This window comes from Lupinus angustifolius, chromosome LG03, assembly GCF_001865875.1.
Source record: "Lupinus angustifolius cultivar Tanjil chromosome LG03, LupAngTanjil_v1.0, whole genome shotgun sequence".
NCBI classification, from domain to species: domain Eukaryota; kingdom Viridiplantae; phylum Streptophyta; class Magnoliopsida; order Fabales; family Fabaceae; genus Lupinus; species Lupinus angustifolius.
Genome location: NC_032011.1, coordinates 10,043,188 through 10,060,500, shown reverse-complemented (window position 1 = coordinate 10,060,500; position 17,313 = coordinate 10,043,188). Strand labels below are relative to the sequence as shown.

At 35.9% G+C, this 17,313-nt stretch overlaps 1 long non-coding RNA gene and 1 pseudogene across 1 annotated transcript; both read right to left on the bottom strand.

The window, feature by feature from the left end:
- LOC109343334 lies at positions 1,462–2,919 on the bottom strand (annotated as a pseudogene).
- Positions 3,925–16,860, bottom strand: LOC109342567. Its single transcript, XR_002107084.1, has 3 exons — positions 16,849–16,860; positions 12,004–12,007; positions 3,925–4,006 (listed from the first exon to the last, which is right to left on the bottom strand). It is a non-coding gene; the product is annotated as an uncharacterized LOC109342567 (long non-coding RNA).

The window sequence follows — 17,313 nt, the reverse complement described above, 5'->3', positions numbered from 1 at the left end:
GTGTGTCCTATTTTGTGATAGTAGGAAGTACCCCTGCCTCCTCTAAAATGTATGTGGTGGCCTAACTTGATTATGGTTTCTTCCACCAGTTTGGCCACGAAAACCTCTTCCTCTACTTCTTGCCATGTTGTCAAATGCATCATTTGAAATATGTCCTAGCAATTTGTTATCATCTGGTACTACATTTATCTGCCTTTCTTGTTGAGTGAGAAGAGAGAAAGCTTTGTTCATTATAGGGAGAGGATCCATCAACATAATTTGGGACTTGACCACATAATATTGGTCATTGAGGCCTCTCAAGAATGAAATGACATATTGATTGTCTCTGTAGGTTTTAATAGTGGGAATGAGGTTACAACTACATCTGATTTCACATGTGCAAGAAGGGATGGGTGTGAAGTTGTTGAGTTGCTCCCATAGATCCTTTATCTGGGTGAAGTATGCTCAAATGGACAGATTGCCTTGTTTGATGGAGTGGATTTCTCCAATCAATTCAGAGATTCTAAACACATCTCCTTGGTAATACCTTTCTCTAAGGTCTTCCCAGATTTCTTTGGTTGTTTTCATCCAGAGAATACTCTGAAGGATTGAAGGATCAATGGATTAGTTTAGCCAAGATACAACCAAATTGTTGCACCTTTCCCAGTAAGGGTATAGAGGGTCATTGGCAGTTGGCTTTGGCAGTGTTTCATCTATGAACTCGATCTTGTTCTTGGTGTCGAGTGCCATGTACATGGCTCTTACCCATGAGTGATAGTTGTCCCCATTCAATCGAGTTGAAACCAATGATGCTCCTAGATTCTCATTGACATGAAGAAAATAGGGACTTCCAGGATCCAAAACAGGGTTTTGTAATGTGATTTCATTTTCCATCTGAGTAATCCGATCATTTTGAGTTTTACGGTTGTTGAGGAGGAAAAGGGGGAGAAGAGTTTGCGTAGGACAACCGAAGGAGGTGGGACAAAAGCGTGGCACAGACACCTTCAATGAAGGTGCTCTGATACCATGAGAAAGTTATCACCTCCCATGGTTGAGCAAAGAAGAAATCACAAAGGGATGCAAGAAATAAGAAAGAACACGAAGAAGCAGAGATCAAAGCAAGATGAAGAAGAATTTATGAATTGCACCTCTTGATCGCGTTTTCTGATTATACTTGATTGCTTTAAACAATAATGATTTTGTGAATCACTTTCTTGCTACATAATAGAAGAGTTAGAACTCTTAAATAGAAAACAAAGAAAAATAAAAAGGGGAAAGGAAAACTGAAAAACAGTTAAAACAATTATAAATGTTTTAATTGTTTCTTCATGGATAGAACTGGCTTGGGCTTTGAGTGCGCTAGTGTGAGTGTCCAACAATTAATACCACATTTAGTGTATGCAGCAAAAGCACAATATATCATCTTCTATCAAACCCTAGCTAGTTGACTCAAACAAGATTAACATTACTTGCAGACATGCAGGTAGCACTAATTTATTAGCACAGATTTCATTGTAACCCATTTACAATAAGGATGGAAGGTAACTTAGAAATCATCCAAGTAACTCATGTAGCTTGTGGTCGAAATTGTCAACATAAGTGGATTCCAAACCCTCACTGACTAAAAGGCTTCTTAATTTAGTATGGTTCACCTTCATTTCCTTACCAACTCATTCATCACAGTCATCACAGCTTCAAAAACACTCTCCTTAGGGAACAAACCATCTTCTTCACCTTTCCGAACCTCAACACCAGCAGCTAGCAGTTATCAACTTTGCAGTAATAATCTGATCAAATATATGAGGCAAAAGAACCAATTGACACTGGCTTACAAGCGCTTCTATCATAGACCCTGATCCACAATGTGTAATGAAGCACCCTATAGAAGGGTGCTTCAAATTCAATGTCTGTTGTACCCAACCTCCATGCACAACCCCTCTTCCTTGAACCCTTTCTTTGAATTCATCTGGAAGAGCAGCTTCAACTTATTCAAATCCAAGAGGTGCCTTAAGTGCTGCAAGAAATGGAAAACCTGTTAGTTCAAGACCCAACACCAATTCTTGGAACTGATTTTGTGGCAATTCCCATTCACTTCCAAGTGCAACAAAAATGACTGAACCAGTCTTGAATTTTCCAAGCCACAAAGCCCATTTTTCCTCCAATGCTGAGGTTTGTTGCTCAGGAAGTATAGGCCCTGAAAGTAAAACAGGCTTCTTATACACATTTGCAATGTAATCTGCATTGGGTCCTTCAATTTCTCTACAACCTTTGAATCCCATTGCATCAGCCATAGTTGAAGCTCTCCTGATACGTTCATATAAACTAATACCACTTCCAAATTCCTTCTTCAGGATTGCATCCATGGCCCGAGCCTCATGAGCATGAAGCTTGATAGAAGAAGAACCAGGGAATTCAACTTCATCATTTCCTTCACTCTTTCTTACAGTGTATTCAACAAAAGAAGCAGATGGTGAAGTAATAACCCAATACAGAACAGTAACACATTTGGTACCCAAGTTTCTAGTAAGATATGGTAGCCAAAATGCAGTATCAAAGAAAACAATACTGGGTTTTAGATCAACAAGAAGAAGTTCAATTTCCTTCTGGGTGTGATCAAATGCTGTCATGAGAAGTGAGTTTGAAGAGAAAGGAATATCTAAAGTGGTCTCTACACCATGAGGAAGCCCTTGAACATGAGGAACAGTGATAGAACAAAGGTTATAAGGTTTGGGAAGTGATTAAAATGAGATAACTTGGATATTGTTCCTTTAGGGAAGATGAAGGATATTTTGTTTCCTTTGCTGGCTAATTTGTTGGCTAAGTGGAGATATGCAGTTAAGTGACTCATTGCAAACCATGAGTACATTGCTATATGAATGGAAGAGGAATCCATGACTGTTAGAGAAATATTTTTCAGATAGGTTGTGTAGTGTTTGAGATGGGAGGGTTATATATATATATTTTGGGATTTGCTAACATGAGTCATGCCTTTTTTTATGAAGGATCATGTTAGCATTGTGTGCCAAAATTATTGGACAAAAATTACACTTACAATTTTATTGAATTGTACTTAAGTCATATGGACATTTTAATAATTTCAATTAATTTTCACTCCTCTCACCCATCCTTTCAATCCAACTTCATTCTTCTTGAACACAATCTGAGACCAAAGACTCATCTTCTCTCCAACTTGCTTATCTTCTTAAGCACCAACCACAATCCATCTTATTTGTCTCTATAACTTCTTCGACGTTCACTCTCAATCCAATCGCCCACACTGTCATCACTTACAACCCTTAAGCACCAACCATCATTGTTCTCACCCAGGAACCATTGTCGTTCTTACCGTCACAACCTGCAAACCCTTTTTCGCTCTGGTCATTGAGACGAATCACGACCAAAGTTTGCAAAGGAGTTGTAGAGACATCTGTGAAAGATTTGGGTTATGGACTTGAGAGCATGTCTTCAATCTCTCTCATATACCATTTTTTCATTTTTAATCTATGTTAAGTTTCTGAACTATCCCATGGAGATCTTAATAAATGACTATTTTTTCTTTATTTCTGCAGCTTTATTTGTCAATCATATCCTTTATATTTGCAACTTTATTTGTTATATGGACTAGAATACTTTTTTATATTTCACGTTTGTTTTTTTTTCTGTAGATATAATGGGAACAACAAAATGACATATGACATAGATTCAGGGTTGTCCAAGAAAATGTCTATTTTTTGAGTTAAAAGCATGACAATTAATTTGGTTAATAGTTGGGATGTGCATCATAGTTGAGATATTCATGATAGTCATGAAATTGTTCACCGACAACAGCAAATAGAACACATTTGGGGTCATGATCTGAAATGTTAACCAATAACCATGTAAAAAGATGACAAAGAAGACTTTAATTTTGATCTTAAGCCATTTTCGGACCCACGACCTTAAGGTTGTGTACTCCGCAAACTCACGACTACCATCGGTGACGATAACCTCGTCAGGATAGAGGCATAGGTCCTGTGGAGCCATTTTCCTTTGGAGAAAACAAGGATTCTTGACTCTAAAAAGTAAGCAAGTCAACTACCTTTATGAATAGAATTTTCATTCTTAGAAATCCCCCTCCTCTTCTCTAAAGTCAGTCGAGGGAAGCAGGTTATAGGGTGGGCTGCTAAGGCCCGGGGAGCAGAATCGAGTTATGGGGTGGGCTGCTAAGGCTCGGGGAGCAGAATCGGGTCAAAGATCGATAGGGAGAAAGAGGTAAATTACTCTTCTTATATATATATATATATATATATATGGTAAAACAGACAAAGGCTACAAAATTTTGTAAGTGGGACATATAAATTTATTTATTTTCCTGTTTAGCTCTGCTCATTTGCAGTTGTGCTCGTAGACATTTCTATTAGGCAATGTGGACAATCCCAAGCATGATATATGGTTTAATGCCTTAAAAAATTCAGAAAAATTATAATATGATGTAATTTAATGCTTAAAAAATTGTGATGTGATTTATTCAATTTCATATAAAATATTTTTAAAAAAATTATTTTCAACTACATTATTATATGAATTTTTTAATTTTTATTTATTTATCAATGCTCGCGGCCGCTTCATGCCCGTTAACCCGTTTTAAAATGGACAAAGTATGCAATATTTGTTTGTTAAGAAAATGCGGGTACCCACACACCCACTTAAATTTTGTGGGTATTTGCAAACATGGGCAAAACAATCCATTTTGCCATCTCTAAAATAATGTCTTTTCCTGTTCAATAAATTTAAACTAAATAATATAATTTTTTTATGATTTTTCTTTTTAATTGAATAACAAATTTTAATTGGTGCAATACACAAATAATGACACAAACCACGACAGGAAATCTCCATTCTCACACGCGCACATACATATATATATATATATATATATATACATGTGTGTGCGCGTATATAGCCACTTGAGGTTAAAATGGGAGCAAGAGAATCTTTATTTGAAAATAGCAATTCCATTTTTATCTTGGATTCATATATTATTTTGTAATTTATTATATCTCAATAAATTATAAATAGTATTTAGATTTGTTTCATAATAACAAATATTATTCTTATTCTTATTTGGAATTCATAATTTATTCACACTTTTATATTTTACAATAACAAATAATTCTTAAATATCTTATTGTGCAAGTAGTGTACATGTCACAGAGGATATATCTATTTCTACTAGTATGTTCATAAGGTGGTTTGATTGTACAAGTGAAATATTTAAGGAATGGAGTGGAAGAGGTTATGAGTTCAAGTTTACTAAAATTTGTCTATCAAAACGTGCCTCACAAGGAAAGAAGTAAAGAGCTACCCTCAATTTTAATTTCTTTTATTAGTTACTCACAATGTCATATTTGTAAATAGATTGCACTTGTGGCTTATTTACCATGCAGCTACGCTAGCTCCTCATAAAGTAATGGCAATGGTTATATTAATGAGGAAATAGAGCATACAAATGCATATTAGGAATGAAAATAAATAGAGCTTAAATTTATGTTGCAACATATTAGAAAGCTGAACAACCTTGTACATATGCACTAAATCATATCTGCAATACCCAACAATAGAGCTTACACTAAATCATATTACTAAAAATGTATTGGTCTAGTATAAAACCATACTAGATCTCTCAAAAAATCAAAATATAATTCAATTCCTATGAGCGATATTTGTTGGTAGGGATAGCCATATACCTCAAAAGTGATTAGTTTCGTATCCAAAAAATAATGGAATACCTTTGATAATACAAAAAAAATACTAAATCATATTTGCAATACCCAACAATAAATTCTCAACATGCTAACATAGTTGCTTGTATCCCATCTTATACATGCTTATAGTGGAATCATAAAATTACAATCTTGTATGTTATGGTTAGTCTTACTTCAGAACAATGATCATCTCCATTAGTGGAGAGACAAATATTTGAATTTCCTTATGTTTTTAATGACAAAAGTGTTATTCTATTATATATAAAATGATAAAAATGTCTTACCATTTTATTTCCTTTATTTTTTATAGTATTTGCCTCTCCATGCTTAATCTCTTGATGATGTCGATTCCATGTGCTTGATTTAAATGTGTCCAACGAGAAAAAGATTGGATGAATTATAAGTGGTACCTCATCCAAATCCAGGATTTGTTTTTTGATAAGTAAAGATAATAGATTAAAGGCACCAAGGGTGCACAACCAACAGAAACCGCAATAGAGGAAAACAAAAGAGCAACCCCTTACAAACAGCTGTCTAAACAAGTCCAAGGATCAATGCACCAATTGGAAAAAGAAAATAAATTAAGGTCCAAAGAAGAAGAAAACCACAACCAAGAACGAATCTTAATAGAATTAAGAACATGAAGAACACTAAAACCAATACCATAAAAAATAACTTCATTACGCTACGCAACACCCATAAAGATCACACAACCAAATTCCATAACATCCTTCAAGGATGAGCAGCCTTCACTTTTATCCAAAACAGAGGACGAAACACAATTAAAATACATGTCAAGGCAAGCATAAAACGCATACCAAACCTGTTTAGCAAAGTTGCAGGAAATAAATAGATGATCCACGGATTCCACCTCATGGTTGCTGCAAAAAATACAATCCAACTGTTGTTGATCCCGAATTACATGGCGCTTATATAGTATCAGCTTTGATGCAACTTTCACCTTAAGAAGCTTCCACACAAAACAACAAACCTTGGACATCATGCAATTAGACAAAGCTTTAAATAACATCACATCAGTAGGCAAGATAGTAATGTTTAAGGATGCCTCATAAGCCGATTTGACTTCATAACTGTCGGTTTTAGACAACCTCCAATTCCAAGAATCTTCCACACCGATGAGCAATATATTACATACTATTCATAACCTTAATCTAGCATGATTGATGATTATTGGTGCCTAATTGACTTTGTTTCACATGGTTTAGTGTTTTAGATTTTATTGGACTAATATTCCTAAAATGAGTTAATTTGGGATTATTTGGCCTGATTAAATCTATTATCATTTTCAGATTATATTTGGCACCAATGTCATTTTGGGGATTATGGAAATGGACGATATGTGTTAAAGTGAAGATTGTATTTTTATTTTAGGACTCTTTATTTCTAAATTCGGTTTTAGTTTTGGGCCCATGTTTTAAGCCCATTTTCATTTTCTTTGTTTTGGAGGGGTTAAATTCAGTTTCTCCGCTCCAAACACACTTTACATTCTATCATTTTGAAATATAAGGCATTTTCGTTTTCCCTCTTTTGGCTCTGTTAGGGCTTCACTTCTTCTTCATTTTCATTTTCAGTTTGTTCTTCCATTGCCATGGAAGGCTAAATTTTTGGACTAAATTCCCTTGGTAATGTATCACAACTCTTGAGGTTTTGTTATTAATTCATTTTCAGTTTCTTTACAATTTTTTTCTCTATCCTATTTCTGAATGTGGTTGCTTAATCCTATTGCTTGGAAACTGGTTTGTGAGTTTATCTTCGTTTAGTTGATTTACTCTCTAGTGCATGAACGCTTAGTTTGTGTGAATTTGTTAATGTTTCATGCTTATACTGATTTCACTTAGTTAAAGGCTTAGGTTGTGAAATTGTTCAAATTAGGAAGATGATGTTTAGAATCTGAAATTAATCTTTTGAAACCGAGGATTGAGATGTGAACAAACAAACCAAAGGGATTTAGCCGTTTTATTACATTGCTTTATTGTTTTCTGAATCTGATTTATGTTCATACCATCCAACAACAATAAAAAAACCTTTTTTGTGTGAGTATAAGTTGTTTGAAGCTTTGCTTGGAAGATAATCCTTGGGAAACGACCTAGGAGTCACTTCCTAGTACTTCATTTTTTAATTATTATATTATTTGCATCGGGTACGGCCTCGATTAAATTTGGCACCACTTCCGGGGATTATCAGTTCTTATCAAAGGTTCTTAGTATAGTTTAGGATGTGTCTTAGAATAACCATTCTATTTGGGTTTCAAAAACTGCATGTTCTGTTCTTTGTGTGCTGTTTTATTTAGCCATTTGCTTGTTGGTGGATTCTGGTGTATTTTGGTTAATATAGTTGTGGTTGAAATTTTTGTATGAAACTTTGTTTCCACACTTCTTTCATCATATATTGAAAACTGGATACATCATTGTCAGTCATCTCGCTGCTAGTTGTGAGATACAGACAGGTAGTGACCTATTTTGTTGTTGATTTTCTATTTTGGGCATAACTTTTGAACCGTTAATATGAATTGGACATATTATATATGCATTTGGGGTAGAAAAAGAGTCTTTTTATTATTTATTTCTTATTTTACTAGTTTTATTTTTCAATTATTTTAATTATTTTATTTTTAATTCAATTAGTTAGGCTTTGAGTTTTTCTTGAAACTTTTTGTGGATGTTTCCTATGATATTATGATTTTATTGATGCAATGTTCTGGTTGATCACTGAAATTTAACATGTATTTCTCTTACTATCCTACATGGTTGTTACTATTGCATTTAGTGCATGACTAAGAGAAATACTGACTCTTTGCATCCAATAGATCTTGAAATTGATAGAACATTTTATAGGTTAGTTAGTCAAGTTAGGAATTTAACTTTAGATAGTGAGTGTTTTCTTCATAGTGTTAATCTTGCTGATAGTGGATTAGTTCTGTTGTTTCTGCGTATTCTACTGTCTTTGTACATTCTGTTGCATACTCTGATTATGAGCATTCTATAAATATGGCCGAACCACCTCAAATCCCACGCGAGAGGACATTAAGGGAGCTGGTTGCACCTGACTTCACATATGAAAGCTTGTGTATCAAATATCCCAATGAGGACGTATCATATGTGCTCAAAACTGGACTAATCCATTTGTTGCCAAAGTTTCATGGACTTGCAGGTGAATGTCCTCATAAGCATCTTAAGGAGTTGCACATTGTATGTCCCACCATGAAACCTCATGATGTCCAAGAGGATCGCATATGTCTGAAGGCCTTCCCACATCCACTTGAGGGTCATGCAAAAGATTGGTTGTATTACTTGGTCCCTGGTTTTATCACTAGTTGGGATGACTTGAAGAGAATCTTCCTTGAAAAATTCATTCCTGCCTCTAGAGCCAATGGAATCAACAAATATATTTCTGGAATCAGACAACTACATGCATAAGGTTTATATGAATATTGGGAGATATTCAAGAGGCTATGTGCAAGCTTCCCCCATCAACAGATATCTGAACAACTCCTCCTACAATATTTTTATGAGGGTCTGAATAAGATGGAGAGCAATATCATTGATGTTGTTAGTGGTGGCGCACTTGGAAATATGACCCCTTTAGAGGCTGGAGGTTTGATTGTCAAGATGTCTTCCAACTCTCAACAGTTCAATGCAAGAAGTAGTGATGCTATAGTGGTCAGAGGTGTCCACGATATTGGGACAGATTCAGTGAGTCAAGATAAACTTGAGAAAAAAATTGACTCTGTTGCCACCTTGGTCACTCAACTTGCCATGAATCAACAGAAACCTCCACTTGCAGCACGAGTTTGTGGCATTTGCACCATAACTGACCATTATGCTAATGTTTGTTTTTCTCGTTTGGAGCCCAAAACTGGTGACCATTTTGAGGCCTATGCTATAAATATTTACAACAACAAACCTCAACAATAGGATCTAAATTATATTCCTTCATCAAGAAGATACAATCCTGGTTGGAGGAATCATCCGAATCTTAGATGGTCTGATCCTTCACCGCCTCATCCAGGACCACCATTTCAGAATAATAATGCTACACAAAATAGACCATATATGCCTCATCCAACAAGTTAATAGTAATCCTGCTCCTACACCTAGTGAACCTTCACTGGAAGAATTGGTGAGGTAGATGACATTGCAGAATATACAATTCCAGAAAGAGACCAGAGCTTTCATTCAAAGACAAGAGTCCTCCATTCAGAATATGACCACCTAGATGGGATAGATGGCTACTTTATTAAACACATTGTACTCTTAGAATTCTGATAAGTTGTCTTTCCAAACTGTGGTCAACCCGAAGAATGTGAGTGTCATCACTCTAAGGTCATGCAAACAAATTGAAGTTGATGTAGTTGCATAAAAAATGAAGCAACCAATTTTACAAGAGACTGAGAGTACTAGTGTAGAAATTGATGCTAGTGAACCTTCCACAAGCGTTGCACAACCATCTTCCATTCCTCTTCCATTTCCTCTGAGAGCCATTCCAAGTAAGAAGATGGAAGAGGTAGATAAGGAAATCTTGGACACATTTATAAAGGTAGAGGTGAACATACCTTTACTTAATATAATCTAGAAAATTCCAAGATATGCAAAATTTATAAAGGAGTTGTGAACTCACAAGAGGAGGCTCAAAGGCAATGAGAGGATCAGCTTGGGCAGAAATGTTTCCGCACTAATAGTAAACCTGTTCCTCACATTCCTGAAAAATGTAAGGACCCAGGTACATTTGTTGTACCTTGCATAATAGGTAATAGCAAATTTGAGAATGACATGCTAGATCTAGGAGCTTTGATTAATGTTATGCCTATGTTTGTTTTCATGTCTCTTTCACTTGGACCTATGCTACCCATTGGGGTAGTGATTCAATTAGAAAATAGAAGTACAGCCTACCCAACTAGTTTGATAGAGGATGTCTTGGTTCGGGTTGGTGAACTTAATTTTCCTGCTAATTTTTATATTCTCGATATGGAAGAGAGATCTTCCCGTAACCCATTTCCTATTATTTTGGGGAGGCCATTTTTTAGAACAGCCGAATCAAGATAGATGTCCACGCTGAAACATAATCTATGGAGTGTGATGATATTGTGGTCAAGTTTAATATTTTTGATGCTATGAAGCATCCATCTGAGGACCATTCCGTGTTTCATATTGATTTACTTGATGAGTTAACTAATGAGCATATCTCTGATTTTTTTAATGATTTTGATTCTATGGCATTGATAGATTCATACACTTGTCATACATGTATTGATTCTGAAATATGTAATTCTTGTATTGATGAGTTTCTGCATATTTCTGTTGACCCAAATGTTGTAGGATCAGATTGCACTAACCCAATTGATGTAGACATCATAAAACAATCTGATTTACTTGTTCAGGTGCAGGATGCAGAATCTATGTCTGCTACTTTGGTTCCATCTATTTTGAAGGGTTCTCTATTCGAGCTTAAACCTTTACCTGAAAAGCTCAAGTATGCTTACTTAAAGGATGATGAGAAGCTCTCTATTATTGTTTCCACCTCCCTTGTTGTTGATCAAGAGGAGAAGTTATTGCAAGTGCTGAAGAATCACAGGAAGGCAATTGGTTGGATCTTAGCTGACATTCCTAGTACTAGCCTATCCATGTGCATGCATAGGATACTCTTCGAAGATGAAGCTAAACCAGTGAGGCAACCACAAAGAAGACTCAATCTAGTGATCATTGAGGTTGTGAAGAAAGAGGTCACAAAGCTTCTTCAAGATGGGATTATGTATCCCATTTCTGATAGTCATTGGGTGAGTCCGGTTCAGGTGGTTCCAAAGAAGACAAGAATTACAGTGGTGGGAAATGAGAGAGATTAACCGATTCTTACTAGAGTGCAGAACATTTGGAAAGTCTGCATTGATTATAGGAGGCTCAACCTAGCAACAAGAAATGATCAATTTCCTTTGCCATTTATTGATTAGATGCTTGAGCGCTTAGTAGGTAAATCTCATTACTGTTTTCTTTATAGTTTTTCTGGGTATTTGTAGATTCATATTGCTCTTGAGGATCAGGAGAAGACCACATTCACATGCCCCTTTGACACTTTTGCCTATAGAAGGATGTTTTTTGGCCTATGCAACGTCCCTAGTACATTCCAGAGGTGTATGGTGAGTATTTTAAGTGATTTTTTTATAGAGTTGTACATAGGTGTTTATGGATGATTTCACTGTTTATGAATCTTCATTTGATGCATGTTTTGATAGTCTGGATAAAGTTCTACATAAATGCATCAACACTAACCTTGTTCTGAATTACGAAAAATGTCATTTCATGGTAGAGCAGGGCATAATTTTGGGGCATGTGATTTCAAATAAGGGAATTGGGATAGATCCTGCCAAGATAGATGTTATTTCACAATTGACTTACCCCTCTTGCGTGCGAGAGGTTCGTTCTTTTCTTAGTCATGCAGGTTTCTATCGCAGGTTCATTAAAGATTTTAGCAAGAAGGCTCTTCCACTATCCAACCTATTAAAGGAGGTGGTCTTTGATTTTGATGAGAAATGTAGGGAGGCATTTGATTGCCTCAAGGGAGCCTTGACCACCACTCCTATAATCCAAGCACCTGATTGGGCAGTCCCTTTTGAGCTGATGTGTGATTTTTCTAATTATGCATTGGGGGTTGTCCTTGCTCAAAAAGTGGACAAACTGCCTAGGGTAATTTATTATGCTTCCAGAACTTTAGATGCTGCACAAGTAAATTACACCACAATTGAAAAAGCATTTTAGCTATTCTATTTGCTCTGGATAAGTTTAGGTCTTATTTGCTTGGTTCTAGAATTGTTGTATTCAGTGACCATGCATCTTTGAAGTTCCTATTGAAAAAAGCTAATTCCAAACCAAGGCTAATTATATGGATGCTCTTACTCCAAGAGTTTGATTTGGACATCCGTGATAAGAGTAGAGCACAAAATTCGTTGGCTGACCACTTGAGCAGGATTGAGGGAGATGTTGATATGATACATATCAGAGATGATTTTCCTGATGAATAGGTTTTGAATATTTCTATTTCTTTCCCCACCCCTTGGTTTTCTAACATTGTTATTATTTGGTTGCGTCTGTTTTTCCTCCACTTGCATCTAGAGTTCAAAATGATAAACTTAAGAGTGATGCTAAATATTATGTTTGGGATGATCCCTATTTGTGGAGATTGTGTACTGACCAGACTACTAGAAGATGCATTCCAGATCATGAGATTAAATCAGTCCTTTAGTTTTGTCATTCTTCTGCATTGGGTGGTCATCTTAGTACCCAAAGGATAGCACAATAGGTGATTGACTCTAGATTTTATTGGCCCACCATCTTCAAAGATGTGTGGAGGATTTGTAGCACTTGTGAGCAGTGTCAAAGAGCAGGTAGCACTCTTTCTTAAAGACAAGAGACGCCTCAACAACCTATGTTGTTTTATGAGGTGTTTAAGTTTTGGGGTATTGATTTCATGAGTCCATTTCCTGTGTCTTTTAGCTTTTACTATATTCTGCTTAATGTTGATTATGTTTTTAAATGGGTGGAAGCTAAGGCCACCAGGGATAATGATGCTCGGGTTATTATGGATTTTGGTAGGTCTCATACTTTTTGCAGGTTTGGCATACCCAGAGTCATTGTTAGTGACCAAGGTACTCACTTCTGTAATAGATCCATACAAGCCATGCTCAAGAAATATGGGGTTGTTCATGGAGTTTCCACACCTTATCACCCCAATATAATGGGCCAACTGAAATTTCAAACAGAGAGATAAAGAGGATCTTGGAGAAGATGGTACAACCTAACATAAAGGATTAAAGCAACAGACTTGAGGATGCTCTTTGGGCACAAAGGACTGCTTACGAGGCACCCATAGGGATGTTCCCTTATCGGGTTATCTTTGGTAAAGTATGTCATCTTCCTGTAGAGATAAAGTATCGTGCATATTAGGATGTGAAAACTTGTAACTTGGCTCTTGATCAAGCTAGCGAGGAAAGAAAACTCCAATTGAATGAACTCGATGAGATCCTCTTATAAGCCTATGACCACTCTAAGTTCCACAAAGAGAAGACCAAAAGATTCCATGATAACTTGATTTCTAGAAATGAATTTTTGGGTGGCCAAAAAGTGTTTTACAACTCTAGGCTTGGACTCATGAGTGGTAAGCTTCATTCTAGGTGGATTGGTCCTTTTGTTGTTACTAATGTGTTTCCTTGTGAGAATTTGAGCCTTAATTGTGGGTGTATTGTTGTATGTCATCTAATATTCTTTCATGTGTGATTGCACTCTTGATTACTTGTACTCTAGAACTTGACTTGTTGCTTGTTGATACTTGATATTCACATGCACATATTAAAGTGATCTAAGCATTTTTTTTAATAAGCCACTGAGTCATATAGGTCTACCTTGAATGAATTTATCCTTTGATAGCTCCTTTGAGCCTTTTTTACTTCTTTCCTTGTTATTTAGCTCATTACAAGCTTATAAGTGAAAAACCATGATTGACCTAACCTTAGGGAATTTTGGAATTGTTTTGGGAATGAGTATTAAGTAAGAAATGGTGCATTGTTCTTCAAATCTTGTGGATTCTTGGTTATGTCTTAATGATGGTTGATACAATTGTGTACATAAGTGTTAAAAAACGAACAAAAAACGAAAATAAAAAAGAAAAAACAACAAAAAGAGAAACAAAAGTGAATAAAATGTTGAGTAAGGAAAAGAGGATTGGAATTAGAGATTTGGTCTTATTTTGGGGTGATTCTTACTTACTTTTTACTTATTCCCCATTGCTCCTCTATTCCATTTGGTTTTAGCTACATATCCTATATTTATCCTACTTTATCCTTGGCCCCATTACAACATTGAAAAGTCATTTTGATCTTTATGCGTTTGTGCTTATGATGTTGATGTTAGAGGCTTGTCAAGCCTATGATTGTGTTTGTTTTCATGAAGTATTTTGAGTGTAAACACTTGAAACCTAAGACACATGAGTGTAAACACTTTAGAGAGCATATCGTGTGAGGTACTATCATTTTTGTGACTCGCCTCTTGGTTTAATTGGTTTTTGGCATACTTGAATTCATTGGATGATGTTCATGGATATCTTGATTTAATGCTTCTACTCTTGTGTGTTTGATTTTTCCCATTTCATTTCATTTCCTAGATTTCATTGTGAAGTATGTGATTTTATTAGATGTTTCATTTTCTAGTTTTTATGACTCATTTTGGTGCATATCGACTACCATAGCCTTATTTCTTAATTTTGCCCAGGAGTGCAAAAGGTTAAGTATGGGGATATTTGATGAGCAATATATTACACACTATTCATAACCTTAATCTAGTGTGATTGACGATTCTTGGTACCTAATTGACTTTGTTTCATATGGTTTACCATTTTAGACTTTATTGGACTAATATTCCTAAAATGAGTTAATTTGAGATTATTTGGTCCGATTAAATCTATTATCATTTTCATATCATATTTGACATCGATGGCCTTTTGGACATTATGGAAGTGGAGGATATGTGTTGAAGTGAAAATTGTATTTTTATTTTAGGAGTTTTTTATTTCTAAATTCGGTTTTAGTTTTAGGCCCATGTTTTAAGCTCAATTTCATTTTATGTGTTTTGGAGGGGATAAATTCATATTTCTCACTCCAAACACACACACTTTACATTCTATCATTTTGAAACATAAGGCATTTTTTCTCTCTATTTTGGCTCTGTTAGGGTTTCACATATTCTTCATTTTCATTTTCGGGTTGTTCTTCCATTGTCATGGAAGACTAAATTTATGGACTAAATTCCCTTGGTAATGTATCACAACTCTTGACGATTTTTATTAATATATTTTCGGTTTCTTTACTATTTTTTCTCTATCCTATTTCTGAATGTGGTTGATTAATCCTATTGCTTGGAAACTGGTTTGTGAGTTTATCTTCGTTTAGTTGATTTACTCTCTAGTGCATGAACGCTTAGTTTGTGTGAATTTGTTAATGTTCCAGGCTTATGCTGATTTCGCTTAGTTAAAGGCTTAGGTTGTGAAACTATTCAAATTAGGAAGATGATGTTTGGAATCTGAAATTAATCTTTTGAAACCGAGGATTAAGTTGTGAACAAAAGAACCAAAATAATTTAGCCGTTTTATTACATTGCTTTACTGTTTTCTGAATCTGATTTATGTTCATACCATCCAACGATAAAAAACCCCCTTGTGTGTGTGAGTATAAGGTGTTTGAAGCTTTTCTTGAAAGATAAACCATGAGAAACGACCTAGGAGTCACTTCCTAGTATTGTAGTTTTTAATTGTTATATTATTTGCATCGGGTACGGTCTTAATTACACACCCATTCGACAAGAAAACATAGATCTCCCTGCCAACTACCACAATCAGCCACCAACACATCCTTTGACTCCGCCACCGAGAAAAGCCTCGGAAAACAAACTACGACGAACTCATTCCTAACCAGACATCAGTCCATAACCTTGTGTCACGACGATCAATGATAGACTTCCAAGCATAATGATGACACTAGTCAATAGCACGATCCAGGCTTTTACCCACAGAACAAATCACCTTCCACCAAGGTGAGATAAGTGAATTTTGAGGGGTAAACGAATTACCATATTTAGCTCCAATCACCCTAGCCCAAAACGAGTCACGCTCCAATAGAAATGTCCACTTCCTCTTACCAAGAAGGGCCTTGTTAAACAACGTAGTTTTTAACCCCTAAACTACCTATATGTTTAGGCCGACACACCTCAACCCAAGGAATCCAAGCTATACCTTTACCATTCTGATTGTTTCCCTAGAGGAATCTCCTCTGAATCTGCATAAGGCTCACAATAACCTTTTTGGGGTCTTTTAAAAAGAGACATCATATAAATGGGGATGTTGGCAAGGACAACGTTAATGAGCACCACCCTCCCACTAAAGGAAATAAGCCTTCTCTTCTAGGAAGAAAGCCTAGAAACTATCTTTGTAATCACTGAAGTCCAGGAAAAGAACCAGTAAGGGCTCACACCCACCGGGATACCCAAATAATTAGTAGGAAAGGTACCAATGCTACAAGATAATAAATCTGAGGCTGCATATAAGAAATTTTGATTCACTTTAATACCAAAGAGAAAACTTTTCTTGAAATTCACCTTTAACCCCGAAGCAAGCTCAAAACAACATATAATGCTCTTCAAACACCAAATATTAGACGTGGATGGATAACACACCAAGATAGTATCATCCATGAATTGAAGATTAGTGACTTCAACTTGATTAGAACCCACTTTAAAACTGCTAAGCATTACCAATTCCTTTGCTGATCAAAGCAGACCAGAAAAACCCTCAGCAATCAACATGAAAAGAAAGGGGGTCATTAGGTCACCTTGTCTAATACCTATGGATACCGAAAACTTCTCTGAAGGACAACCGTTAATAAGAATGGACAAAGTAGCAGAAGATAAGCAAGATCTGATCCAGTTCCTCCACAACACTGGAAAACCAAACCTACCCATCATATAGTCTAAGAAACCCCAATCCACAGAATCATAGGCTTTCTCAAAATCAACCTTCAGAGTGACACACCCGT